The sequence below is a fragment of the Canis lupus genome, chromosome 7 (genome assembly GCF_048164855.1).
Source record: "Canis lupus baileyi chromosome 7, mCanLup2.hap1, whole genome shotgun sequence".
NCBI lineage: Eukaryota > Metazoa > Chordata > Mammalia > Carnivora > Canidae > Canis > Canis lupus.
In genome coordinates, this window is record NC_132844.1 from 61,517,504 (window position 1) to 61,542,502 (window position 24,999).

The following is a 24,999-nucleotide window of genomic DNA, read 5'->3' on the forward strand; positions in this document are numbered from 1 at the left end:
CCCCACCCAGCGCCCGAGTGGGGGTGGGGGTGGGGGACAGCGGTGAAGGTGTGGGGAGGGGAGCACCTCGTTGGTCTCGCGCCAGAGCTGGGGGAAGGGACGAAACGACCTCCCCCACGCTGGGGAAAAGGAAAAAGGAAAAAAAAAAAAAAAAAAAAAGCATGGTTTAACTTTCCCTTGAGCTGCAACTACTCGCTGTCCGGCGGGCCCCTCGTGAGCGAGGTGCCCCGGGCCGGCTCGAGGTGGTCGGTGCGGCCGGGCCGCTTTGGCTCCCATTCCCCGCGGCCGGGAGAGACGCCGGCGAAGGCCGCGGCCCCGCGCTGCACCGACGGGCGGCCGCGCCTCCGCGGGGCCCCGGGGCCCGTCCGGCCCTCGCCCCCCCCGGCGCCGCCGAGGTTTGAACCCTCGGCTCGCCTTTCAGCCCGCGCCCTGCCCCCTGCTCGCAGCTGCTCTCGGTTTGGGTGCAGCGGTTTCCCCCGCAGAGGAGGAGGAGGAGACAGCGCGAGGAGCGACTCCGGGCTCGGGTTTCCGCACCAATGCCGCGCAGCCCCGGGCGGCCCCCGGCGGCCGTCCCTCCTCCCCGGCACCACGTTCCACAGTCATGGCGCGCGAGGAGGGGCGAGCGCGCGCCGCCGCGGCACCCGCGCCCCCTCCCCGCCCTCCCCTCTCGGCCCGGCTCCTCTCCTAGGCAACCTCCCTCCCCGGCCTGCAGCGCCGCGGAGATGGAGCCCCCTCCCCAGAGAGCTGCGTTCGCTGCGCCGTCTGCAGCGCCCCCTCCCCGCCCCCATCGGGGCGGAGGGATGGAGCCGCGCGCTTCGCGAGCCTCCAGCCCCTTCCCGGGAGCCCCAGCCCCTCTCCCAGCCCCGCCGAGCCCGGGTGCGGAGGGGGGAGGCGCAGGCCGCCTCTCCGCACTCCACCGAGACCTTGGCGTCTTTGCAACCCCTTAGCAAAATAAATAAAGCCCCCCAACCCCAGTCGTTAAATTGCAAAGCTCGTTACAATAACCGGGACGGCTACGCAGGAAGCAATCCTGCACTGGTCCGGGTCTAAGGCGGCAGCTTCCCGGCCACGCCGCCGTCTCCCGGGCCTCGATTTTCCGGTCACGCCGGAGAGTCCGCCACACCCCGGGGGCTGACAGGTCCCCCGCGGGGCCGCCACTCGGTCCGCGTCCCCCGCCCCATCCTCGTCCAGAGTCTCGCCAAGCCTACAAAAGGTGCGACCTCACGCACAAGCAGAGCACACAAATAAGGTCGGCAGCGCATCGCCGGGGAGGCGGCGAACAATGCGCCAGGCTGCCCGCGCCCGCCTGAGCGCGGCGCCCGGGGGTACAGGGGGCGCGGGTGGGGGCCGGGGCGGAGGACCCGGCGGCCGCGGCGCTGGACACCTTACTTCCTGCTTCCCCGCCCGCGGCCAGACCCAGCTCTGCGGAGGGATATCTCTCCCCTCCTCTGTCCCTCTCTCCCTTCCCCCGCCCTCCCCCCCCTTTTTGCTTCTGCTCCCCCCCCCCACCCCGCCTTTCTCCTTTTGCAAGAAAATAATTTGACAGTCGATTTGCTGACAGGGGAGGAATTTGCATCCTGGATTTAAAAAAAAAAAGGCCGAGAGGAGCTTGGGAACGGTTGCTAGGGGTGGGTAATGGGTGAAAAAAGGGGGGCGCCGGGGAGCGGATAAGGAGGGTTAAGGGAGGGGGCGAGGGTGGGGAGCAATGCAAAAGGTAAGGCCAGGTTACCGCTGCTCGGCCCCGAGTGGGCTGCGGCCGGGGGAGGGGCGAGAGATACATATGTATTTCTGTCTCCCTAGCACACCCCCTTCCCTCTAAGCGATGGCTGAGAGGCGGTGCATGCAGATGGGGAGTAAGTTTCCTGAAGGGGAGGGTGGATGCACGCGCGCGGCCCCGCGCTGCAAATTTCCACCGGGGAGGGAGAGTGGCTGGATGCGGAGAGTTTGGAGTTGCTTGCCGCGGAGGGCAGGAAGGGGAGCAGGGCCGGGAAAGGGGGCTGGCGGGCGCTATAGCTGGGAGTAAGTTTCCAGGATCGGGAGAGCCTGCACGCTTGCACGCTAGTAAGTTTCTGGTTGGGGAGGGCGCGTGGGGAGGAGGAGAGGGAGGGGTGCATGTATATAGAAGGGGGGAGGGGGGAGCAGATTTCCTGCGGGGAGGCTGAATGCATATGGAGAGTAGATTTCCTGAAGGGAGGGTGGAGGCGTAGACGGACCGAGTAAGTTTCTTGCTGGGGTGGTGGCGGAGGTGGTGGGTTGGTGCTTTGGAAACCCGGAGCTTCCTCCCCGGGGTGGGGGAGCATGCTGTTGGGGGTGGGGTGGGGGCGGCGCAGGGCCCTGTTCCCTGCTGGGGAAGGGGCTTGCATCTGGGGAGTATGTTTCCTGGCGGAGCGATATTTGTTTACAGGCTGAGGGCAGTACTGTAAGTGAGTAGCGCTTCGTGAAGGCGGCTCTGACATAAATTAATATTGAAATTACTCCATCAGCTCTGCTCGCCCCCCAGCTCACCCCCCAAGCGGAGTCTGGTCTTGTCGGATTGCCCATGCACTTGTTGCAGAAACAGCCAAGGTAGGCAAGAAGCTTATTAAGTTTCATTAAAAAAAAAAAAAAAATTAGTTGGGGGATGCTCCGTGAGAAGACGGGGGAGGGGAAGGGGAAAGCCCCCCCCCCACTTCTTTACTTTCAGTCTGTTAGCAGGGCCTTCTTTTTGCTTCCCTTCTTCTCTTGTCCCTCTGCGGGCTGTCCAGCATCCCGGCAAAGGGGGGAGGGCTGAGATGGGCGCTATAATTGGCAGCCCCGGCTTAAACGATGGTGGTGTTGGGGTTTGCAATTGAAGGTTGTGATGTTATAAAGCCTTCATTCTTCCAGCCAAGAAACCGCAGAACCCTAGGGATGTGCCTTTTGGGTTTTTGACATGATGCATATATGTATGTATATGCGCCTGTAGGCTCCTTGGGGGCTGGATACTCCCCCAAGCTACAGTGGCCACCCAGATAAGAGAAATGTATAAGGGGGAGAGCCTGCCCCTTCACTCTCTAACTTCAGTTTGGTAGACTGGGAAGTTACTGCTGGTGGGCTGAAGAAATAGATATTTAAGAATAACACAAAACCACCCATTCACTGGCGGAGGCCGAAAGCACCTGGCGGGCAGCCTCTGGCCAGCGCTGGGTTGGAGCATGTGCGCCTGCCATCCTTAGGTTAGAGAAAATGACTTCTGGTTCTTCCGTGTGCCTTCGGCTGGTCTGTTAGAGCCAGCTTTGTGGAAACTCTGCCCCAGACTAGACAGGGCTTTGGCAAGTGAAGTGTTGAGCGGGTTGCTAACAGCATGGCCTGGCCTGTCTTGTGAACTACATGGAGGTGATGCTTAGGAATGATGAAGCCAGGGGTGTCTGAAGAGTTGTTTTAAAAAAAAAAAAAGCCTCCCAAAGGCCGGCTGGCTTCACTTTTTTAGCAGGCCATGGAGGAGAGCTTTAAGGAATGAGTTTTAAGTTGTCCCAGTTGGTACAACCTTCTGCATCATTTACCCTTTCAGGAAAGCAATCTGGTGATGGAAAATGTGGTTTTGATGCCCACTGTAAGAATAACAAGCAGCCCTCCACACTTAACCAGTTAACCAGCAGTCTTTGCTTCTCCTTGCCTCTCTTTTCCTGCTGGTTTCTGCACATGAGTTGGTAGGTTTTGACTGCCAGGTACCTTGATTATGCCGAGACTTTTAACTTTGCCAGGATAATTTTGGCACCAGGGACCCAAACCCGGACATGTTTAGTAGGGTCAGGGAGTAAATGCTAGGTGTGTGGTTAACTAAAGTTGGTTAAGCTTTGTGCAGTTCTGTAGACAGGCTCAACTCTAGCAGGGGAAAAAGTGGGTTTTAAAAAAAGATCTCCCTACATGTTACTGATGGACGGTGCTTCTCTTCTTTCCTCCCTGTCATCAGATTTCCAGATTGAGAATTTGATTTTTGGCAGCTTGAGAGTTGAGTTAGTTGGGAATTAAATATTACTGCCACTTATCAAATATTCCTAACTAGGCATTAGTTAAACAAATTTGCTATTATTTTTCCCTGCTGAGAATCTTAGTCAGGATGGTGTATATGCTGGGAGGGTAAACAAAATCTTTATGTGTGTTTATCCCAGGGTAGTAGGATTATTTACATGCCTACCCTTGAAGCCAAGAGCAGTCATTCAGTTTTTTTTTTCTTATATTTATGAGATTTATTTTATTGTCTTGCTTTGGCCATTAATCAAGTCACAGTAGCTTTTTTTTTTTTTTTCTCTTTTGCTGAGAATGTTCTTATGGTAATAAAGGTTTGAAGGCCCATGAATCATAATTCATTCTTTTAAAAATATTGTGGTGATTGTCAGGATTTGATTTATAGGAATTGATACCGGGAGTGACACACCTCTTCGGGCTCCGCCCTTTTAGGCATGTCCATTTTCGCCAAAGGATTGTTTAGAAGCCAGCTTGACATCTCAAAAAAAGAGCATTTCCCTTCTGCTTTATGGGCACTGAGAATATTAATTCTGCAGGTTCCATGGTGAACATGGGTCTTTTCACAGCTTGGTAAGCCGGCTTCCACATAGCAGGCATGTGTTAATATCACACAGCATTTATGCGAGCTTGCTGTGAAAACAGTTATTCTATGAACTGTGCGGAAAGAACTCAGTTTTGCCTCCTTTAACTCTCTTGGGCCTGTGGTTTTTGTTGAGGTAGGACCTTTCATTGTAAAAGATGGGACTGCTGCTTACATAATAAAATGCGTGGTCACAAAAACAAAGCTTATTTATAATTTTCTTTTCCTCCTTTGATAGTAGGTTGGTCATAATAATCAAAAACATTGATTTTTTTCAGTTTTTTTTTTGAAAGTCTAGGGCTTCTCCATCAAGTTGATTAATCAGAAAGTGTTACGTTGGGTAGTTGGTCAATTTACAGCATTTGTAAAGTGACAAAGAACTTTTAAAGGTGATTTGATTCTCAAAGCAGGGAGAAAATGTTACTGAAAAGAAAAGTTGGGAGGATAGCCATTGCTGGGTTTTGGATTTTTTTTAATCTTAAAAATGCATATTTGATCTATGAGTTTCTTCCATCTCTGAAATTCTGTGACTTGGGTTTTGTGGAGAGAGGTCTCAAGAGGTCTCGACAGGCTCTTCCTGGGCCAACGGCCAAATTGCTTCATGGACTAGGACGAGTTGATTAACTTCTGTTTTTGTCTTCTCATGGAGAGAGCAGATTTGTACCTTGGCATTCCAAAAAGAACTCTTGAGTAGCCTGGTAATCTTGACTGTCAAATACAAGGAAATACTTAACGAAAGTCCACCACTGTCTTTTGGGGGGAAAAAATGGCATGGTTGTTTCCATTTATATGTGCCAGTAGTGTGTGAGGCACATAATCCCAGGAACCCAAAATAATTTCAGTTAATCTTGGAAGTATCCCCTCCAACCCAGCTGGCTTACCTGTCTAATTATGCGTGGTCAAGTCTAAGGTTAATCAAGCTGGAGCTGCTATTCCCCCAGGCTCAGGAGGAGGTAATCCTGGGAAGGAGTGGGACACCAGAAAGCCGAATGTGTTACCTACTTTCTGCGGAGATTCCACTCTACCAGATATAGGTAGTTGGGATTTGGTCGTATGTTTGTGAGAGAGCTCATAATAATGATGTCATGTTTCTGTCATTCCTGGGATATCCTTTATTTCACCATGGGCGTTTTTTTTGGGGGAAAGCTCTTGATGTTTGACTTTGAACATTGATATGAAAAGTGAAGGTCCACACAAGTGGCTCAGACCCCAGGCAGTACACATGGATGCTGGTGGTTTTGCTCTAAAAGCAGTTGAATTCAGCTCATTTTATTTATGACTTCATAAAACTGTGTGATTCAGGGAGAAGGGAGGATTAGAATCAGCTGGGATCTTGTGGATTAATAATATTTCTGAATTTGCATGTTGGAGGGGAACCAAAGAAATAAAGGGTAGAGTAAAACATAGTTGATTTTTTTTTCCTTGTGGGGAGAGGGAGACAGGAGTAGCTGGTGTCTATTTATTGGCATATGCTTGTCCACAAGGGTACTGTGGTATTTTAAGGAATAATAAAGTTCTGGTAACATAAGCTTTGATCCCGTGGCTCTTCTAATAAATCTTTTTTTTCTGGGTTAAAAAGAATGCAGAGCAAAAAGACCTATGATATTTTCTAAGAATTTTTAAGTATTCATGGTTTCTGCTTGTAAGGTCTTTTGGTTAATTTGGGTTTTCTGAGCCAGAGGATGGTTTTTGTGTTTTCCTCATTGAAAAGGACAACAAGCTGGGGAGTGGGTGGGATATGCTGAGCTATTGGGGTGTTGATGCAACAACGCTAAGTAGTTTTTTTTTGATAAAGAGGAAGGGGAGGGATCCCTGGGTGTAGCGGTTTGGCGCCTGCCTTTGGCCCAGGGTGTGATCCTGGAGACCCGGGATCGAATCCCACGTCGGGCTCCCGGGACATGGAGCCTGCTTCTCCCTCTGCCTATGTCTCTGCCTCTCTCTCTCTCTCTCTCTGTGACTATCATAAATAAATAAAAATTAAAAAAAAAAAAGAGGAAGGGGAAAAAGAACCAGTGTGCCTAAATGGCAGTGATAACTCTGGGCTCCTAGAGATGACGATTATTTTCATGCCATAACTGGATCTCCTATATCGATTGGTATATTTAGCAGCTACTTATTGAGGACCTATTATTCTAGGCGTTGTCTTAAGGCTCTGGGAATATGATGATAATTCAAACAGACACAGTCTCTGGCTTATGGTCCAGAGGGGTGCCAGACCTGTACAGAAATATATATTGCAAAATGTGATAAATGTTTTGATGAGACTGCAGGGAACAGTGACCTGGACTTACTTAGCTGAAGTAGCCTAAAAAGGTGTTCTAAGGTTTGGCAGACAGTACCAGGAGGAGGGGAGCCTGTATGCAAGGACTTTGACTTTGGGGGGATCTAAAAAGAGGAACTGGTGGATAAGGGGGATGAAGAGAGGGCAGTGTAAGGTGACTGTGCAGGACTCTGGAGGACTCTGAAAAGGTTGGGTTTCATTTGAAGTGTAGTGGGAAACCACTGAAAGTTTCCAGTGGGAAGTGACACTCCCAAATATTGATAATGGGTCTTGCAGTGGTGGAAAGGAGAGGAGCTGGTGAGGAGATGATGGAGTGGAAGGAGCAGGTGGGTGTGAGATGCACTTTGGAGGTAGATGGGGAGGGTCGCTGATGGGTTCGAAGGTGGCTGGGGAGAAAGAATCTAGGAGAGCTCTGAGGGTTGTGGCCTGAGCAGTGGGGGGCCTGGGTTGTGCTGTTTGCCCAGACGGGGAAGATTGAGAGAGGGAGGGGACAGAATCAAGCCATTTTCCTTTGGGCGCTAAATGCCTGGTAGAGTCAAGGTGGAGGTGGTCAGGTAGGCATCCTAACAGTGGTGTCCTGCACCAGAGGGGTGGCCACGCATGAGAGAAAAACGTGGGGCCATCCAGAAGACTGGATGAGATGCCCTAAGGAGCTTATACATAGAGAAAGAAAGGCTCTTTGTGTGTGTGTGTGTATGTATGTTGATGTGTTGTTGGGGATGGGTTGGTGGTTAAATGTTTCATGAGGTTGATAAGGCCAGAAGAGTCACCACTGGATTATTTGGTAAAATGGAAGCCATTGGGGACTTTCCAAAGAACAGCTTCAGTGGAATGCAATGGATAGGGTGGGGGCAAGATTGGAGGGGTTGGCAGGGGACTAGGAGGTGAGGGACTGGTCATAACTGGTCATAGCATGTATGGACAACTTTTTGGCAAAGTTTGATTGTGAAGGAATGGGAGCAGAGATCTGGAGCAGGAGCTGGGAGCATAATGGTAAGGGTTTTTTGGGTGCTGGTGTTGGCTTTGTGTACTGATGGGAAAGATCCTGGAGAGGGAGTGATTGATGAGAGCAATGGGTGGGGTTGGGTCAGCTGACTCAAGCCCTTGAGAAGGTTTCAGGAAGAATTGGCCTTTGCCTGGGGGTGTAGGGAGGAGGGGTGGGGTGGGGTGGGGAGGGCCTTCTGTCCTGGCCCAAACCTGAGAAGACAGGTGCAGAGGAGTGGAAGGTGAGGGATCTGTGCTCTGTCAGAGGGTGCTCCAGGCTGAGGCTGCACCCTCCTTGAGAAGGGATTTGGGCTCAGGACTTGGCACCAGCCAGAGACTTTCAAGGGTTAAGACTGCATCAGAAAATTGTACTGCATTTTTCTCAACATTTGCCTGCATTACTGAGCAGCACAGAGGCAAGAGCAGATTCTTTTGCTTGAGGAAGAGTCTTCCGTTAAAGTAATTTGGACCTCCCGTTAGATTTATTTGAAAACTATCATCGGAAAAAAACAGCTGTGATTTTCAGCCCCGTTCAAAAGTTGGTGGGCAGTGTCATGTTTTGAGCAAGAGGCTCCAAAAGAAAAAAACCCAACAAAACCCGAGGCCTCTCCTTCAGGCTACCTTTCAGGAAAATGTGCCACCGACTGCCAGCCTGGGTGGCCCTCACCCGTGGGGTCTGCATGGGAGGTGGGTGGCGGAGGAGGGAGTCTGAGGATCCGGGTTGGGGTCCAGTGCCCTGGGCGGCTGGCTCTGGACAAGGCGGCCTCCGCATCAGTAAAAAGAGGGTGATACCATCTGGCGCCTCTCCTCGTCGAGTTGTGAGGATGCCATCAGATAATGTACGGAAAGTGCTATGTAAACTGTAAGAGGCATCGTGCGCCGACAGCAGCGAGGTGAATTGATCTGCAGCCAGATCTCCTTTGCAGATAGAAAACCTGACAGCCGCCGGGACTCTTCCTGAATTTCCCAAAGCCTCTCCTCAGACCTCGGGCAGCAGCGAGCCCTGTCCCTCCTGCTCCCGCCTGGTAGCCACTTTCTCTTCAGGGAGGGGGCGGGTTTCAGGCTCTCTGTGCTCCTGTTAGCGAAAGTGCTCCCCCGTCGGAGGGCTGGCATCAGAACTGCTGGCAGGGACGTGCCCAGCTCCGTGGGCTCAGACCCTCCATCCCGTACTCAGACTTGAGACCTGCCCACCCACAGCCACAGGCGAACTCGGCTTCTGAGCTGGGTGCCGGGGAACCTTGAGCCTCCGCTGGAAACCGGACTGAGGTCTGAGGGTCCTAGGAGGGCTTCATTTGCATTCAGCTTTTGTTTTGCAAACGGAGACTGTTCCAGAAAGCGGAGTCTACCTAAAAACTGCCCTCGGCCCATTGGGGTACTGTGTGTGTGTATGCTGAAAGTCATTTTCAGTTTTCAACAAAAATACCTTGTGCTTTTCACTAATCAGACCTCTCGCTTCTGAGCCAGAGGGTAAGCCTTCATTTATTTATTTTTTTAGTTTTTGAACGAATTTTTATGATGGGAAAACTTTGAATGTCACAAAAGCAGACTAGTGTAATGAACTCCCTTGTCCCCGGTCACCTAGATTCTGCTGGTACCGAGATTTTGCTCACCTGTGGGTAATAGGGCTTCTTGTGTTTGTATAATAAATACAAGTTGTCAGTTTTGAGAGATCAGTGGAACTGATACCAGTTTGGTTTCATAAAGGAGAAAATAATCAACGAAAAATCAGAGAGAGAGGAAATGGATGCCATTGAAATAACCAGTGTTTATCTAGCTTTTTATTGGTCCAGAGCCTCTTTGGCATGTCTTATTTTATCTGACAACAGAAGCAACAACCATAGGAGGTTGATATTCTCATTTTACAGCCGAAGAAAGTGAGGCTCAAGATGTAGAATTGAAAAAAAAAAAAAAGTGATTAACCCAGAGTCACATGTCCAGCCAGCATCCAGAGCCCTGGTTTAATGCCAGAATTTGAATGGTCTCCAAACGTTGTATACCCTCAAATAGATAATGCTATGCAGTATTCAGTAAGAACATGGCACAGAATATATGCAGAGGATCATGGAAACCAAGAAGATACTCTGGGAACTTTGGGCTACTAACTCCCAGTGACCTTAGTTGGAAATACTCAGATGATTTAAGAATGTTTTGGGCATCCCAATTTTTAAAAACTTGCATTATCTGGCTCATTCTGGAGCCCACGGCTTTAAGGCTGCCTCGTAATTAAAGCCAAAACTTGACTTTAACAAATTGCATGGCTGTTCTCCATCAGCCTCCTACCCTTGGCCCTGTCCTTTTTGTGGGGCTCCTAAAGTGGAGGAACTGGGACAATCCATGGTGGTTTCTAGACAGCTTTGCCTTTGGTTTCCAGGTTTTGCCTTTGGACGTGCTGGGCCTTGAGCAGTTTCCTGCCTCTGAAAGCTTCCTGAGGGCCCCTGGGGGTCTTTGTCATAACAGGGATTGCTCTGAGGGCCTCTCCCCTCCTCTTGGGAAACCACCTCCAACCTACCTCCTTTGAAAGATGTTTTAAAAAGGAAAAGAAAAAAAAAAAACATTGAAGTTGATGCACAGGAGTTTTAATAGGGGTGTCATTTGAGTGCCCTCTGATGTCATCACAATGGGAGATACCAGACTCCCTTAAAATTCAACTCAAGGATACCAGTAATGAGGCTGATTCTCGAGTACTGGGGCTTGTTCACTTTTCTTTCTTAATTGGGTGAACACATGTGAGCTGAGGGGGTTTTCTGGGGAGCCACAGTAGGTGAGGACATTTAGAGGCCTCTCTTCTTTTGAAGAGTCTGAGCTTCTTTAGAAATTGGTATTGGAATTCAAACAATTTCACTGTGCATACACTCATTCCTTAACTCTTTCTTGAGGGCTCTGTGTGCCTGGTCGTGGGCCAGAGCTGTGGTGTGGGCTATGGGAATCCCTTGGGCTCCCACTGCCCATGGCTCCCGGGATGCTGTTGTCATACGGAACCACCAGTGTGTCTTGCACCCCTTGTACACTGTCCTGGGGAGGGCAGAACTGGGTCATCACTTGTTTTGAACCTGGCACCACTTACTGCAACATAAATGCTTATATATTTAAGAATCGACTGGGGTTTTTTGGTTTTTGTTTTCCCTCTAGTTCTACTGCCTCCTCCCCCTCCCCCCCCACCTTGGTTCTCATTGGAGGGAGAAATCCAGGCCTCTCTGCCATCAGGGTCAGCTCTTGCAGCCACTGAAGGGGACCAGGCTAGAGAATGTTTCTTTCCCCCTTGCCTCTCTCCTGGCCTGGCAGCCTTTAGCTGGGGTGGTTTAACTGAGCTCTCAAATTCAAGTGCAGCCCCATCCCCCATCCCTTGTAATAAGTGACATTTTGTTAAATCAGTTATTCGAGGCCTTATCTATATTTCTGTCTGTGCTGGCTTAGTCAAAATAGGAAAGAGAGTGAATATTAGATTTCTTTACCCCCCCCCCCCTTTGAGCAACTCTACATTAAGATTTCCGATGGGGCGGGGGTGATGTGTCCTTGAAGAAGTAAATGCTGCGTGCAGAAAAAATGTGGAGGGCTCTGACTTGTAGCGAATGCTGTTTTTCAGCAGCTGTGATTTTTCCATTTTTCTTTTTCTTTCTGTTTTGATTAGTGGAACTCATTGTGCTCCGGGGTTGGGATTGCGTTGGGGGAGGGCGCGGAGGGAACAACATTTTACTGGGCGAGCCAGAGTTGGGGAGGAGGAAGGAGGGAAGGGATTTATTGAAAATATATGTCTACTTCTGCTATGATAAAGCGGCAGGCATGTAAAAATGCAACGGGGAAATCATTATTGTGGTAATGTAGGCAGAGCTCCGCTTTCTCATTAACAGAGCTTAGCTCACGTGGAGGAGGGGGCGGCCGGGCTGCTTTGAGAGTTGGGGTATTCAATAATAGCAGAAACTCAGGGGATTGTCTCCATCCCCCCTGCTCACCCCCTTCGGCTGCCTTCTCCTTTCTTTCTCCGATCAGTTTGTAACCTTTTTTAAAGCTGCTTGTCGGATTTCATGGTCTCCATTGTCACCCCTGCCACCCCAAAATGCTGGAAAGACTGTTTAATTTTTAAAGTTGGAGGGAATTAAAATAAATTTTCTCCTGGGAACTCAGGGAGAATTTTGGCAACACATTGTGAGTCAGAGATTGGATTATATCCCTTGCATCCCGGAGAGCGCCGACAAGAGGCTATTTAGGGGCTCAGGAATTTGCATATGCAGTGGGGTATCCAAATGAGGGTTTCAGATCCCTCTAGGAGTAGTTGCCACTGTTTACAGAGAGCTCACTGTGTGTGCCTGGCCCTGTGCAGATGTGGTAGTCACTTCAGCCTTACAGCAGTTGTTAAGAGGCAGATATGATGCTTCACACTTGGGGACACTGAGGCTTGGGGCAGTTCAGCACCTCGCTTAAGGACAGGCAGGTGCTAAGTTACCAAGCTGGTCTCCAGACCCAGGACAAGCCCCCCAAAGACTGTCTAGACACTTTCCCTGTGCAAACGTCTAGATTCTAGGAACCTGGACAAAATAGAGCTACCACAAGGCCTGCCATTGACAGTTAAGAGGAGTGTGCTCGGGATGTTCATGAGAACCTTTCCTAAGCCCCTGGACAGAGCTGTCTCTCTGACCAAGATAAAAGTTAGTGGGTCACATCTTTGTTAGAGTGAGCGAGTGCCCTCCTCGCCCAACTGCCAGGCTACGGTGACTTTGTCAGTGCTGGCAACTTGTTCCTCAGACGTTTTGGAGCGCTTGCCCGGCACTGGGATTGTACCAGTGGCTGGGCATACCAGGACAAGTAAGAGAAGGAGCTCAGCGTCTGGTGGGGACAATTGGAACACATAAATCTCGTACACAGTAGTGCCTGCCTAGAAGAAGATCACCTGTCAGAAGTACTAAGTGGAGAGGCTGTGGGGAGCAGCAAGAGAAGTCTTCAGAGAGAGGTGTTCTATGGGTGGAGTTGTGTGGGTTCAGTGGGGGCTTGCTAGGTAGGCAAGTGGGGGGAGGGACTAGCAGGTAGCATGGTGAGTATAGGAAGCAAAATAGAGTTTGGTTTTACTGAAACATCACTTCAAAGCTTACCCATTTGGAGTGCCGGGTGATTCAGTTGATTGAATGTCCAACTCTTGATTTCTGCTCAGGTTGTGATCTCAGGGTCATGAGATGGAGCCCCATGTTGAGCTCAGTGCGGAGCCTGCCTAAGATTCCCTGTCCCTCTGCTTCTCACCCATGGCCTGAAGCGCGCTCTCTCTCTCTCTGGAAAACAAAACAAAACAAAACAAAACAACAAAACAAAAAAACAAACCGCTTACCCATCTAATCTTACTTTCCATCACCTTCAGTTTAATGCTCTAAAACTGTGCTGTCCAATATGGTAGCCATTAGCCATGCATGGCCATTTAAATTTAAGTTAATTAAAAGTTAAAATAAAAAGTTCAGTTCCCCAGTTGCACTAGCCACATGTCAAGTACTCAATAGCCACATGTGGCTGGTGGCTACCATATTGGAGAGCATACATATAGAACATTTCATTTGTGCAGAAAGTTGTTGGGTAGCACTGCTCATGAACTTTTTGCCCTGTGGCTTCTTCTGCACAGAATGTTTTCTCCTTTGTTCCTTATCTGGATCACTTCACTTCTACTTCCTCCAGAGGCCTTTTCTGAGCACCCCAGGGTGGGTGGCCATCCCAGTGTCCATCTGGATTGCAGTGGTCCCTTTCTGTGTCTGTCCAAGAGGACTTTCAACTTCTAAAGGGTGTGGGCTAGATCTTGTTCATTTTTGTGCCACATCTTGTTTATCACTGTGTCCCTAGCACCTGGCCTAGGGCCCAGCACCTAGGAAGTTCTTGGTGATAGTTGCAGATGATGAGGCTGGAGAAGTAAGAAGGGATTGGGCTGGGAGGACTTGATACCATGATATGAAGCTTGGCCTTGACCCCATAGACAATAGGGTAGTCTTGGAAAGCTTTGGAGTGAGGAGAGGTGTGTGGGAAATGGGGATGAGTCAGATTTATGTATTACAAAGGTTGCTCAGAGGTATGGAGGGTGGACAGGAGGGGCTAAGCCTGTAGGCCAAGAGCACAGTTAGTAAAGTATTAGAAGTATAGGAGCAGGGAGGTAAGGTTCTGCACTCTTAAGCTGTGCCAGTGAGTGTGAAAGAGTAGCATCACCATCTTTCCAAGTCAGGGTTTCCATTTGTCACCATTTTGGATGCTCTCGTTGGTTTCAAAGGGAAATTGCAGAAGGCATTCCCTTCCTCTTCTTCTGGGTCCCTCAGTCTCATTCCTTTTGGAGGCCCCCAGCTGTTCTCTACTTTTGTGAATGGGCTTCCCTCCCCACACCCTCCCCCACCACCCCCTCCCCTCCCCTGCGCTCACCTGTTCATTTCTCATCAGGATATGTTTTACTTTGTAGGGTTCCATGTCTGTACTACTGTAGAAATCAGAATCTCAGAGCACAGAGGCTGGGGTTCCAGCCTGGCGTCATCTTCAGCCCAGGATGGATTCTCCTCTGAGGACATTTCTGAGGGCCTACATTTAAGAAGTTTGTGGAGAGTTTTACAAAGGAGACTGGAAAGTAACGGAGATCAGCCTAGGCTCTTTGAGGGGGTCAAAGGACCCAGGATGGCAGAATGAGAGAAGCATAAGAGGGTCATTTTCTTTGGGAAGGTGAAGTAGTGTGCTCTGGCCATGGTAACCTCAGCCTGTGTGTTTTGGGATAGGTAACAGCTACCTCCTAAGTGCGGACACATGCCATCATTTTATATATATTACCTCATTTAATCCTCACGGCAACTCGATAGAGAAGGCACTGTTATCCTTAATCATACAGGGGAGGCAGCCGAGGGTACAAAGGGGTGGATGGGCTTCCTCGAGGTCTCATGGTTAGTATATTGCAGACTAGGGATTCAAACCCAGGAACCCAGACCTGTGTGACTGTAAAAGCAGCTGCTTCTCCCCCTTCCTCATCCTGCCTCATTTAGCCTTACCTGTCAGTGTGGCCTGAGTTCAGTTCAGAATGTGGCTGGGGTAACATGGAGGAAGGGGCACCATGCTGACCCTTGGAGGAGTGGGTACCCCTGAATAGCACTGTAACTCTCAGAGTCTCATTTCCCTTATTCTCAGTACCTTTGCTTTCCTGGTTGAAAAGATTTATTTTAAGAATCCAAGGCGAGAAAGGATGCACAAGTGCTTTGACAAATATAAAGCCATATACATAATTGTTTTCTGAAGGAGCGAAGTGCTGTGATGGTTGAGTCCCAGTGCTATTTCTGGGTTTTGGGCATGGTGTGTATGTTTGTGTGTGTGTATGTGTGTGTCCCACAAATCTTCCTTGTTAATTTCCAGACGTATTGGGGCCTGGACATGCTCTAAGGTCCACCTCAATTGTTTGACATGATTTAGGGGAATGGTTGATGTCTGGGCCTTTGACCAGAGCTGGAGTGCTCTGCATGACCTTGGGAAAGTCATTTCACCTTCCTAAACCTCCCTGTCTTGAGATGGTCACATCTACTCAGAGGGATCAGAGGGATGATTAATGCCAGAATATGTGTATAAATCAGCACCTTGGGATCCCTGGGTGTCTCAGCGGTTTAGTGTCTGCCTTCAGCCCAGGGCATGATCCTGGAGACCCAGGGTTGAGTCTCACATCAGGCTCCCTGTGTGGAGCTTACTTCTCCCTCTGCCTCTGTCTCAGCCTCTCTGTTTCTCTCTGTGTCTCTCATGACTAAATAAATAAATAAATAAATCTTAAAAAACAAAAACAAAAACAAAAACAACAAAAAAAAAAAACAGCACCTTGTCAGCCAGATAGTGACTTGTATTTGTGCAATGGAAATCCTGGACTTCTTGGTCTGTTGAGTAGACTCTTGGCCCATTTCCTTTCATGGTCAGAATGTGATGGCTTAGATTTACACAATGTTCTCCTGCTTTTAAGATCTGGAGAAGACATGGGATTCAAAACTCCTTTGGACCTAAGGCTTTTTCACTGATGCTGTGTAAATGATAAGTGAAAGTTCATAATTTTTATTTTGGACAGGAAGACTATAAATAGTACATGACAATTAGAGAATTTGGAAAATATTGATAAGTATAAGGAAGGAAATAACAGTTGGCTTTTTAATTTCTTCCTGTTAACTTTTTAATAATTTCCTTCCAGTATTTTTTCTAGGCAGCTGGCAATTAGTTAGTTGGTGATTAATAGTTTAAGTTCTGAAGTTAGACTGCCTGGGTTTGGGTCTAGGATCCTTCACTGCATGGAAATAACAGGGCTGGGTGAGATGTAATGAGATGACACTTCTTTTGTTTTTTTAAGATTTTATTTATTTATTCATGAGAGATACAGAGAGAGAGAGAGAGAGGCAGAGACACAGGCAGAGGGAGAAGCAAGCTCCATGCAGGGAGCCTGATGTGAGACTCGATCCCAGGACTCCAGGATCACACCCTGGCCCAAAGGCTGTGCTAAAGCCAGCCTGAGCCACCTGGGCTGCCCCTGAGATGACACTTGTAAAGCATCTGGGGCTGTGTCTGACACATAGTAAGTTCTCAATAGACATTAGCTAAGATATTTATGCCTTAAAATAGTAAAGGGCTAATTTTGAATGAGATTTAATGTTAATATCTTGCTCGTTAAATATTCTTTGGATACTTTTTTAATAGTTTTTTACTCTATTCTCATATGGATTCTATGTTCAACAAATATTTATGGAGTACTTACTGTGTACCCGGGACTGGGTCCCTTAATTTATTTAATTCCTATTATTGGAAACTTAGCTTGTTTATTATTTTGACATCCTTGCTTCGATCTACATCCTTGTGCATAAATCTTTGATCACATCTCAGATAATTTTCTTAGGATAAATTCATGGAAAGGAGAATTAGCTATGTCAAAGACAGTGGGTGTTTTTAAGGTTCTCAGGAATATTTCCTAATTGTTCTTCAAAACATTTTAAAAAATTCATTTTCATTCTTACTACTAGTGTGTGAGAGTACCAACCTCACTTCGTCAGTTCTAATATTCTTTTTCAAAAAATGGTCGTAACTTGTATAGCCTAGGTTACCCTTTAAACCATATACTACAGTTTTTCTCTGGGGCTTAATTTTTTCTTGCTGTGAGGTGGAGTACAGGCGTCTCTTGGTGTGATAACTACTATTTATTAATTTAGCAAGATCTTTGGATTCCTATTGTGGAAAGATTGTGCAGATGACCTGAATTAGTATTAAAAGTGCTTCTTTCAGGGGCTCTTGGGTGGCTCCCTGCCCTCTAGGGTGGGTTAAGCAGCTGCCTTCAGCTCAGGTCATGATCCCAGGGTCCTGAGATCCAGTCCAGGTCATGATCTCAGGGTTCTGGGATGGAGCCCTGTGTCTGGCTCTCTGCTCAGTGGGAAATCTGCTTCTCCCCTCCCTCTGCCTGCAGCTCCCCCTGTGTGTGCTCTCTCTCTCTCTGTCAAATAAAAATACATACATACATACATATTTAAAAAAAATTTTTAAAATGCTTCTTTCAACTGAGTTAGAATTTCTTCACACTTATTAATTTCACACACTTTTAATAAGTGTGCTTTTCTCTCAGCACACACAATGGATTTGACCCAGGGCACAGTATGGGTTGGATAGCAGGTTTGTATCAACAGGTGAACAGCATTCTTCACTCACACAAGTAATTGTTGCTCATAATTGGCTGTGGAATTACGGGGTTCCTGTCCAATGTTTTAGGAATTTGTTCTTTTTTTTTTTTTTTTAAAGGAATTTGTTCTTTTTTGAAACTTTATAAGAAAATGAAGGCTACTTTTACCTCCCATGAGCATAATAGTGCACAAGGTTTGTAGGAACACAAGTATTGAGAAAAAAGTTGTTCTACTGAGAATGCTGAAAAGTATAAAGACAATGAAAACCAGTCAGCATTCCATCATGCACACAGAATTTGTTTTTTTTTTTTAAATGATGTATTCCCTTTCTAGTAGTTTTTTCAGCATACATATCTTTTCATAGTTGTAGGTAGGCTTTTTGTGGTGTTTGTTCCCTTTTAGAGCAGACCCTAAATTAATCCTTTAACCATTTCCTGGATGGTTCAAGCTACTTACAACACTTACACTCCATTTAACTCCTTTATGCCTTTTATGGTCCTGTGATTTTAATTCTTTTTCTATATGAAACCCCACAGGACATTGTTTTTAAAAGTCAGTAATAATTTAGATTAATCCACATATTTACTCTTTTAGTGTTCTTCATTTCTTCCTGTATGACCATGCTCGTGTTCTTCTCTCAGATTAATTTTCCTCTTTCTGAAGAATGTCTGTTAGTTGTGTGTATGTGTGTGTGTGCATGTGGAGAATGTCTGCTAGTATGAAATTCTCTCAATTTCTGTTTGCCTGAAAATGTCTTTGACTTTTGTATTTGGAGGATATTTTCACTGGGTATAGAATTCTAGCTTGCCTATTTTTAATCCTTTAAAGATAACATTATATTGTCTTCTGGCTTCTTTCATTTCTGTTAAAAAGTAATTTCTCAGTTTTATTGTGTTTCTTTTGAAAGTAGTATTTTTTCTCTTACCTTTTTTTAAAGATTTTATTTTTTCATGAGAGACATGAAAGATACAGAGACAGAGACATAGGCAGTGGGAGAAGCAGTCTCCCTGTGGGGATCCTGATGCAGGACTCTGATCCCAGGACCCTAGGATCATGCCTGAACCGAAGGCAAATGCTCAATCTCTCAGCCACTGAGGTGCCCACCTTTTTTTTTTTTTTAAAGCAGTTTCATTATACTGTGCATAATTGTGGTTCTCCTTGTATGCCCCGTGGAGTTTGGAGAGCTTCTAGAATTCATGGCTTGATTTTTTTTGTCCATCTTAGAAAATTTGGGAGGAGTTTTCCTCAAATACTGCTTTTGCTCAATTATTTCTCTCCTTTTCTTGGTCTTGGATATGTTAGACTCTTTCGTGGCATCCTGCATGTCCTTGAGGCTTTTAAAATTTTTTTTTTGTAATTTCTGTATTTATTGTATTTTTTATGCTTCATCATAAATATTTTTTCTGATTGTACACTTCCTTAGTCATCTCTTTACTCTTTGTCAAACGTATCTAGTCAATTCTTAATTTGTTTTTTTATTGTTTGTAAGTGTTTTATTTATAAAAATATATTTTTTGATGGTTTTTAATGGTTGTATTTTTCTCTTGATTTGGTCCTGTTTCCTGATGCACTTGGTAATTTTTGTTTGAATGCCATGCATTTCAGATGGAAAACAGAGAGGCTCAGGATGTTGTATCACCTTGATTTTTGTGAAGGGCTAGTCTACTTCTGATCTGCCCTTGCTTTTAGAGGGGGTAATGTATTAGGGTTCCGCTTCCTTGAATGGCTCTGATAGGCACAATTTGTTTCTCTACCTCTGTGAAACTACCAGATCTCTACTTAGCTTTTCAGTTTTTTTGACAGTTTGTTTCTGCTTCGATTTTTAGGCCCTAGCCCTGTACACACTTGTTTTAGGTGTCAGCAAATTACTTGAGGGGAAATTGACACAGAACATTGGGTTCACTTATAAGTGGTTCACTTTTCCCTGAGATCTTTGCTGTGAAATGTGGGATATCTTTAAAGCCTTGAACTCCAGCTTTTGTTTCCTTGTCCAGGGAGAAAGCTGCAGCAAGCTGTAACTTGCTACTTTTTACCTTAATGTTTGTTAGATCAGCAAATGTCCTGAGGAGAAAGTCAGTTACTGATACACACCTCACCAAGTTTCCCTTTCTTCTAGGGGCATGGTCCTTCTTGTCCTAGATGGCTTTTTGTACTCCCATACCTTCAAACAATTATTATTGTTATTACTATTATTTCGTATTTTATCTACCTTTATTTATTTATTTATTTTTTAATTTTTATTTTTATTTTAATTTTTTTATCTACCTTTTTATACATGTTCTACACAGGAGGGTTAATTTAATAGCAGTTGCGATAGTTGAGTGAAGTATAATTTTTTTTTATCTTTTATCACTTAACATTTTAAGTATTTTTTATGTCTTTAAAATTTTTTTCATTGCAGGAGGGGGGTGCCTGGGTGGCTTAATCAGTTAAGTGGCTGATTCTTGATTTCAGCTCAGGTCACAATTTCAGGGTCTTGGGATTGAGTCCCACATTGGGCTCCTTGCTCAGCAGGGAGTCTGCTTCAGGATTCTCCCTCTCCCTCTACCCCTCTCACCCGCTTGCGCGGGCACATACACTCTCTCAAATAAATAAATAAATCTTAAAAAAATTATTAGGTGATTTTTAATACCTGCACAAAACCATTTCTTAAGGCTTTTATAATCTACTCAATCATTCTACTGTTGTATGCTTAGGTCATGTCCCATAATTTACTTTTAAAAATAATGCTGCAATAAATGTCTTTGTGCCAGAGCATTTTATTGTATTTTGAAGGTATGGAATTTGAATTATCAGAGTTGAAAGTATTAATCAGTAGTGATTGTTTTCATGTGTATGTCATGTACAAAAATATAGAGCTTTTCTATCTCAGATGGTTCAGAGAAAAGCCTTCCTTTTCTTTCTTTTTCTTTCTTCCTTCCTTCCTTCCTTCCTTCCTTCCTTCCTTCCTTCCTTCCTTTCTTTTCTTTTCTTTTCTTTTCTTTTCTTTTCTTTTCTTTTCTTTTCTTTTCTTTTCTTTTCTTTTCTTTTCTTTTCTTTTCTTTTCTTTTCTTTTCTTTTCTTTTCTTTTCTTTTCTTTCAGATTTTATTTATTAGGGCAGCCCGGGTTGCTCAGCGGTTTAGTGCCGCCTTCAGCCCAGGGCGTGATCCTGGAGACCCCGGATCAAGTCCCATGTAGGCTCCCTGCAGGGAGCTTGCTTCTCCCTCTGCCTGTGTCTCTGCCTCTCTCTCTCTCTGTGTCTCTCATGAATAAATAAATAAAGTATATATTTTTAAGATTTTATTTATTTATTCATGAGAGACACACATAGAGGATCCCGGGATCCTAGGATCACGCCCTGAGCCAAAGGCAGACAGACGCCCAACGCTGAGCCACCCAGGCGTTCCAAAAGTGTTTTGATTTCTTTAAAAATATTCTTATAGCACTTACCATGTGCCAGACATTCTTTTATATGCTTTATAATACTAATTTTAATTCTCCTAAGAGCCCTAGGATGGAGTTACTAATAATAATGATAATGATTTTAAAGATGAGTAGTCTGAGGCATAGGAAGGTAGATGACTTGCCCAAGGTCACACAGGTAACTTGTCCAAGGTCACACAGCTGAGCCCGTGCTTTCAGCACCTACTCCATACCACTTGGAGCTAATTGTTCTAACTTATTATTTCTTTTCTACTCATTTTAGCTTATTCCAGGGCTTCCCTAGCCTTTTCTTAATTGTCCTTCTCCCCCCACCCCTCAGTGTGGTTGCTGGGGGATGACTGTGAATGTGGTGGTGGGGGGGCGGTTGCCAGGGACAGTAGTTGCTGTTGGGACTGGGTCTGTGCAGTGGCAGCTCACTTTATAGGTTGACCAAATAAGCCTGCCTGGTGGCTCGCAGGAGTCTGTCAGGGATCCCTAGTATGGATTTAATGACAGGGAATTCTGCTGCCACCTCTGGTTTGACTGGCTCATGTTAGCTGGCCCTCTGCTTTTGCAGTTTAGACAGGAAGAGTGAAGTAATCCTCTTCTTCTCTCCCTTCCTCCTGTTCCACCTAAGGGCAGGATAAAGAGTAGTTAGCCGTAGGAAGGGCTCGCCTGCCCATGTGAGCATCAGGGTGGCCACAGGGCAGCAGAGATTGGGAAGATGAAGCGCTGGTGCTTTGGACCTTTGGAACTGCAGGGTGTGGATGAAAAGTAAAGAACCCGTTGACATTTGTCTTTCTGACTCACTTTGGAGCTTTCTGTTCTTTTCCCCCTATATCTCCTTGTTCCTCTCTGCCTGTTGGGTCTCCCTCATACCCATTCCCCTCTCGTTTTTCTGCTCATCTCCACTTGTGGGTCTAATATGGATTTGGGGGAGAGGGAGGTTTGGGGCGTGCCTGCTTTCCTTAGGGTTGTTGGGTTTGGGACTTGCAGTGGTTCATCAGAGAGAGCTTTGTGGGAGAGGTGGCTTTGAGCATGTTTATTAAGTCGTACCAAAGGAGATATGGAGGAAGAATGTTAAGGTGGCAGGAAACTGAAGGAGAACTTGGCCCTTATGCTCACAACCCTTCAGTGGCCCCTGCCTTAGTGAAAGTCAGTGTCCTTGCAGTGGTCTGGGGACACTCTGCTCCCTCCCCCACGTTGCTGTTATGACACTTTCTTCTACTGTTCTCTACTTTCCTCACTCTGCTCCAGCCACACCAGGTCTCTTAGCCATTCCCTGGACATACCTGGCATGTTCTTGCAGACCCAGGGCCTTTGCATAGGCCATCCTCACTGTTTGGATTGCTCTTCCAGAACCTAGATACCCATCTGCATTGTTCACCACCTCCCCCTTTGAGTCTTTACCCAGATGTCTCTTTCTCATTGAGACTTTCCACTGTATTCAGCACTACACCCTGAATTGCCCATCCCCCTTAATGCATTTTGCCTGAATTCTCCATCCCCTTTATTTGCTCTTTTTCATTTTTAACACATTATTTTAAAAAATATTTTATTTATTTATTCATGAGAGACACACAGAGAGAAGCAGACATAGGGAGAGGGAGAAGCAGGCTCCCTGGGGGGAACCTGATGCACGACTCAATCTCTGGGATCAAGACTCAGATCAAGACCTGAGTCGAAGGCAGACACTCAACTGCTGAGCAGTCCAGGTGCTCCTTTTTAAAATACTTTAACCGATTAACATTCCATATAGTTGATTCGCTCTTTATCTTTACTGTCACCTCCCTCCTAGAATAGGAGTCCCAAGAAGCCAGGGATCTTTGTGTTTCTTCACTGCTGCTTCTAAGCACCCAGCAGAGTGCCAGGCACATAGTAGGCACCCAGGAACTGTATGTCTAGTGCTGGGTCCTTGGGGGCTGTGTAGGGCCCCCAGCTCAAGAGACTTTTATCACATCTTAGGATCTGAAAAGTCTTTGCTTGTAGGAATTTTTTTAATTAAGATTTTTATCATTGTCATCCCCTTCCCCCTTCCAGTTCATTTAAGACTGTTATGAAACAAAACTCATTATGCTTCAGAATCTGACAGAGCTAAGGCCCCAGGGAAAGTGAGAGGAGGCGGCCGTGGCGGGCACTTCCTTCCACTTCCCCCGGCCGTGGCTGTCTCCTGTGGTTGGTTCACTTAGGATGGCCTGAAGCCCACCGGATCGAGGTGAGCCAGGATTCCCAGACCTCCCAGGGTACAGCCAACTGGAGAGTTTGTCAGCCAGTGAAGAGAAGACTGCCTTCCTGCATCGAAGGGTTTCTCTAGTTACCGGTACTCAGGATGAAAGGGGGAGAAGAAGTGAGGTGTGCTCTGTATGGTTCAGTTGGAGGAATTATGTTGCAAGGAGAAAGTAGACGTGTGGTCCTCCGTGGGTGTGACTTTTAGTTTCCACCTAAAATAATGAGTGGATTTTGTTCATTTGTTCAGCAGTGGTTATGGTACAGACAGGCTTGAAGGGTCTATGGACCTGGGCTTTTGGTCACTCACTACCCATTCTACTGCAGGAGGGACCCTGGGGTGGGGGGGGGGAAGCTTGGGTATAACCCTGTGGCTCAGAGCCAGTGTGTTGAACTTCTCCTTTGGGCTCCTGGGAAATGGGAAGACCTGTTGGGAGTAATTAAGGTGTGTGGTGGATGGAGAAGCTGCTCAGACTCCTCCCAGCATTCCATGGGAGACATTTCCCTAAAGGAATCTATGCTGTGGCTATTTGGGCAGGACCGACCTGCCATCTGAATTCAGTACGCCAAGGCTTTGTTCCATAGAGAGCTTCTTCTTTTGACTTTTGTGTCCTCCCTGTGAACAAAGGAAGGGAGCTTAGAGAGTACAGTTGACTCTTGAACACTGTGTGTGTGGGGAGGTGTTTAGGGGCAATTGAAAATCTGTGTATAACTCTCGACTCCCCAAAAACTTGCCTGCTAATCGTCTACTGTTGACAGGAAGACTTGCCAAGAACATCAACAGTTAACACACATTTTTTTTTCTTTTTTAACTTTTATTTATTTAGGATAGTCACACACAGAGAGAGAGAGAGAGAGGCAGAGACATAGGCAGAGGGAGAAGCAGGCTCCATGCACTGGGAGCCCGACGTGGGATTCGATCCTAGGTCTCCAGGATCGCGCCCTGGGCCAAAGGCAGGCGCTAAACCGCTGCGCCACCCAGGGATCCCAGTTAACACACATTTTGAATGTTAAATGTATTGCATACTGTCTTCTTATGATCAAGTAAGCTAGAGAAAAGAAGAGGTTATTGAGAAAACCATAAGGAAGAGAGTGTACATTTATAGTACTGTATCGTATTTATTGGAAAAAAATCCGTGTATAAGTGGACCTGCACAGTTCAAACCCATGTTGCTCAAGGGTCAGCTATAATATTCTTGGGTCGTCCTAGGGATAGGCCAGTATAACACAATTATCAATAGGCTGTCTGCATGCAGTGATGTGAGATGTGGAGATCTGATAAAGGAGGCCTGGGGAGAGCTTCGGCTCTGCAGACCTGGGGTTTCACCGTCTACTACCCCCTCCACCCCAATCTTGGCATTTCATCTGCTAATAAAGTAGCAACACCAACTGATGTGAGTTTCACCTCCTTTCATTTCCTTTCTCCTGTCTTCTGTACTGGGGCCATAAATGAGCTTCAAAAAGCCACCAGCCGAATGATCAGCCTCTGAATAATCAAGTCTGCAGAACTAAAAATACGCGGTTGCATTATAATGCAGATGTACTGATAAATTAAAGGGAAAATAATTGAGCCTACTGTTGTTTACTGATGCATTGTCCCGACCAGAAGTTACATAGGAAATAAATGAAATGATTTCACCCGAGGTGGCTCAGGGCCTGTAGTTTAGTTGTTTAGAATATGAGACTAAGGAGGCCAAAAATCCTGCTTTGAGCCCCACGTGGGGATTATTACAGCATCTTGACTAGTTACCCAGACTTGACTCCTACTCCTGGCCTCAGATGGCCTGCCAAGCCCTTACCAGCTGTCTCTCCCTATAGCTCTGTGGTCAACATGATATGGTGTAATTCATCTCCATTGTGGAAGAAACTGCTCAAGGCATATACCTCCTACCGAGGGTGTCAAGAGTCCCAT

The 24,999-nt window shown here is 46.5% G+C and overlaps 1 protein-coding gene across 23 annotated transcripts in view; it reads left to right on the top strand.

Annotated features, from left to right (window-relative positions):
- Nucleotides 1-1,051: 1,051 nt before the first annotated feature.
- The window catches only part of TRERF1 (transcriptional regulating factor 1), a 206,496-nt gene continuing 182,548 nt past the window's right edge, over nucleotides 1,052-24,999 (top strand). For 5 of the 23 annotated variants that reach the window (XM_072832992.1, XM_072833005.1, XM_072833010.1 and 2 more), the window contains exons 1-2: nucleotides 1,869-2,061; nucleotides 2,484-2,565. The gene's annotated coding sequence lies outside the window, so the exon portion shown is untranslated. The other 18 variants (XM_072833009.1, XM_072833012.1, XM_072833016.1 and 15 more) reach the window with 10 other exon arrangements.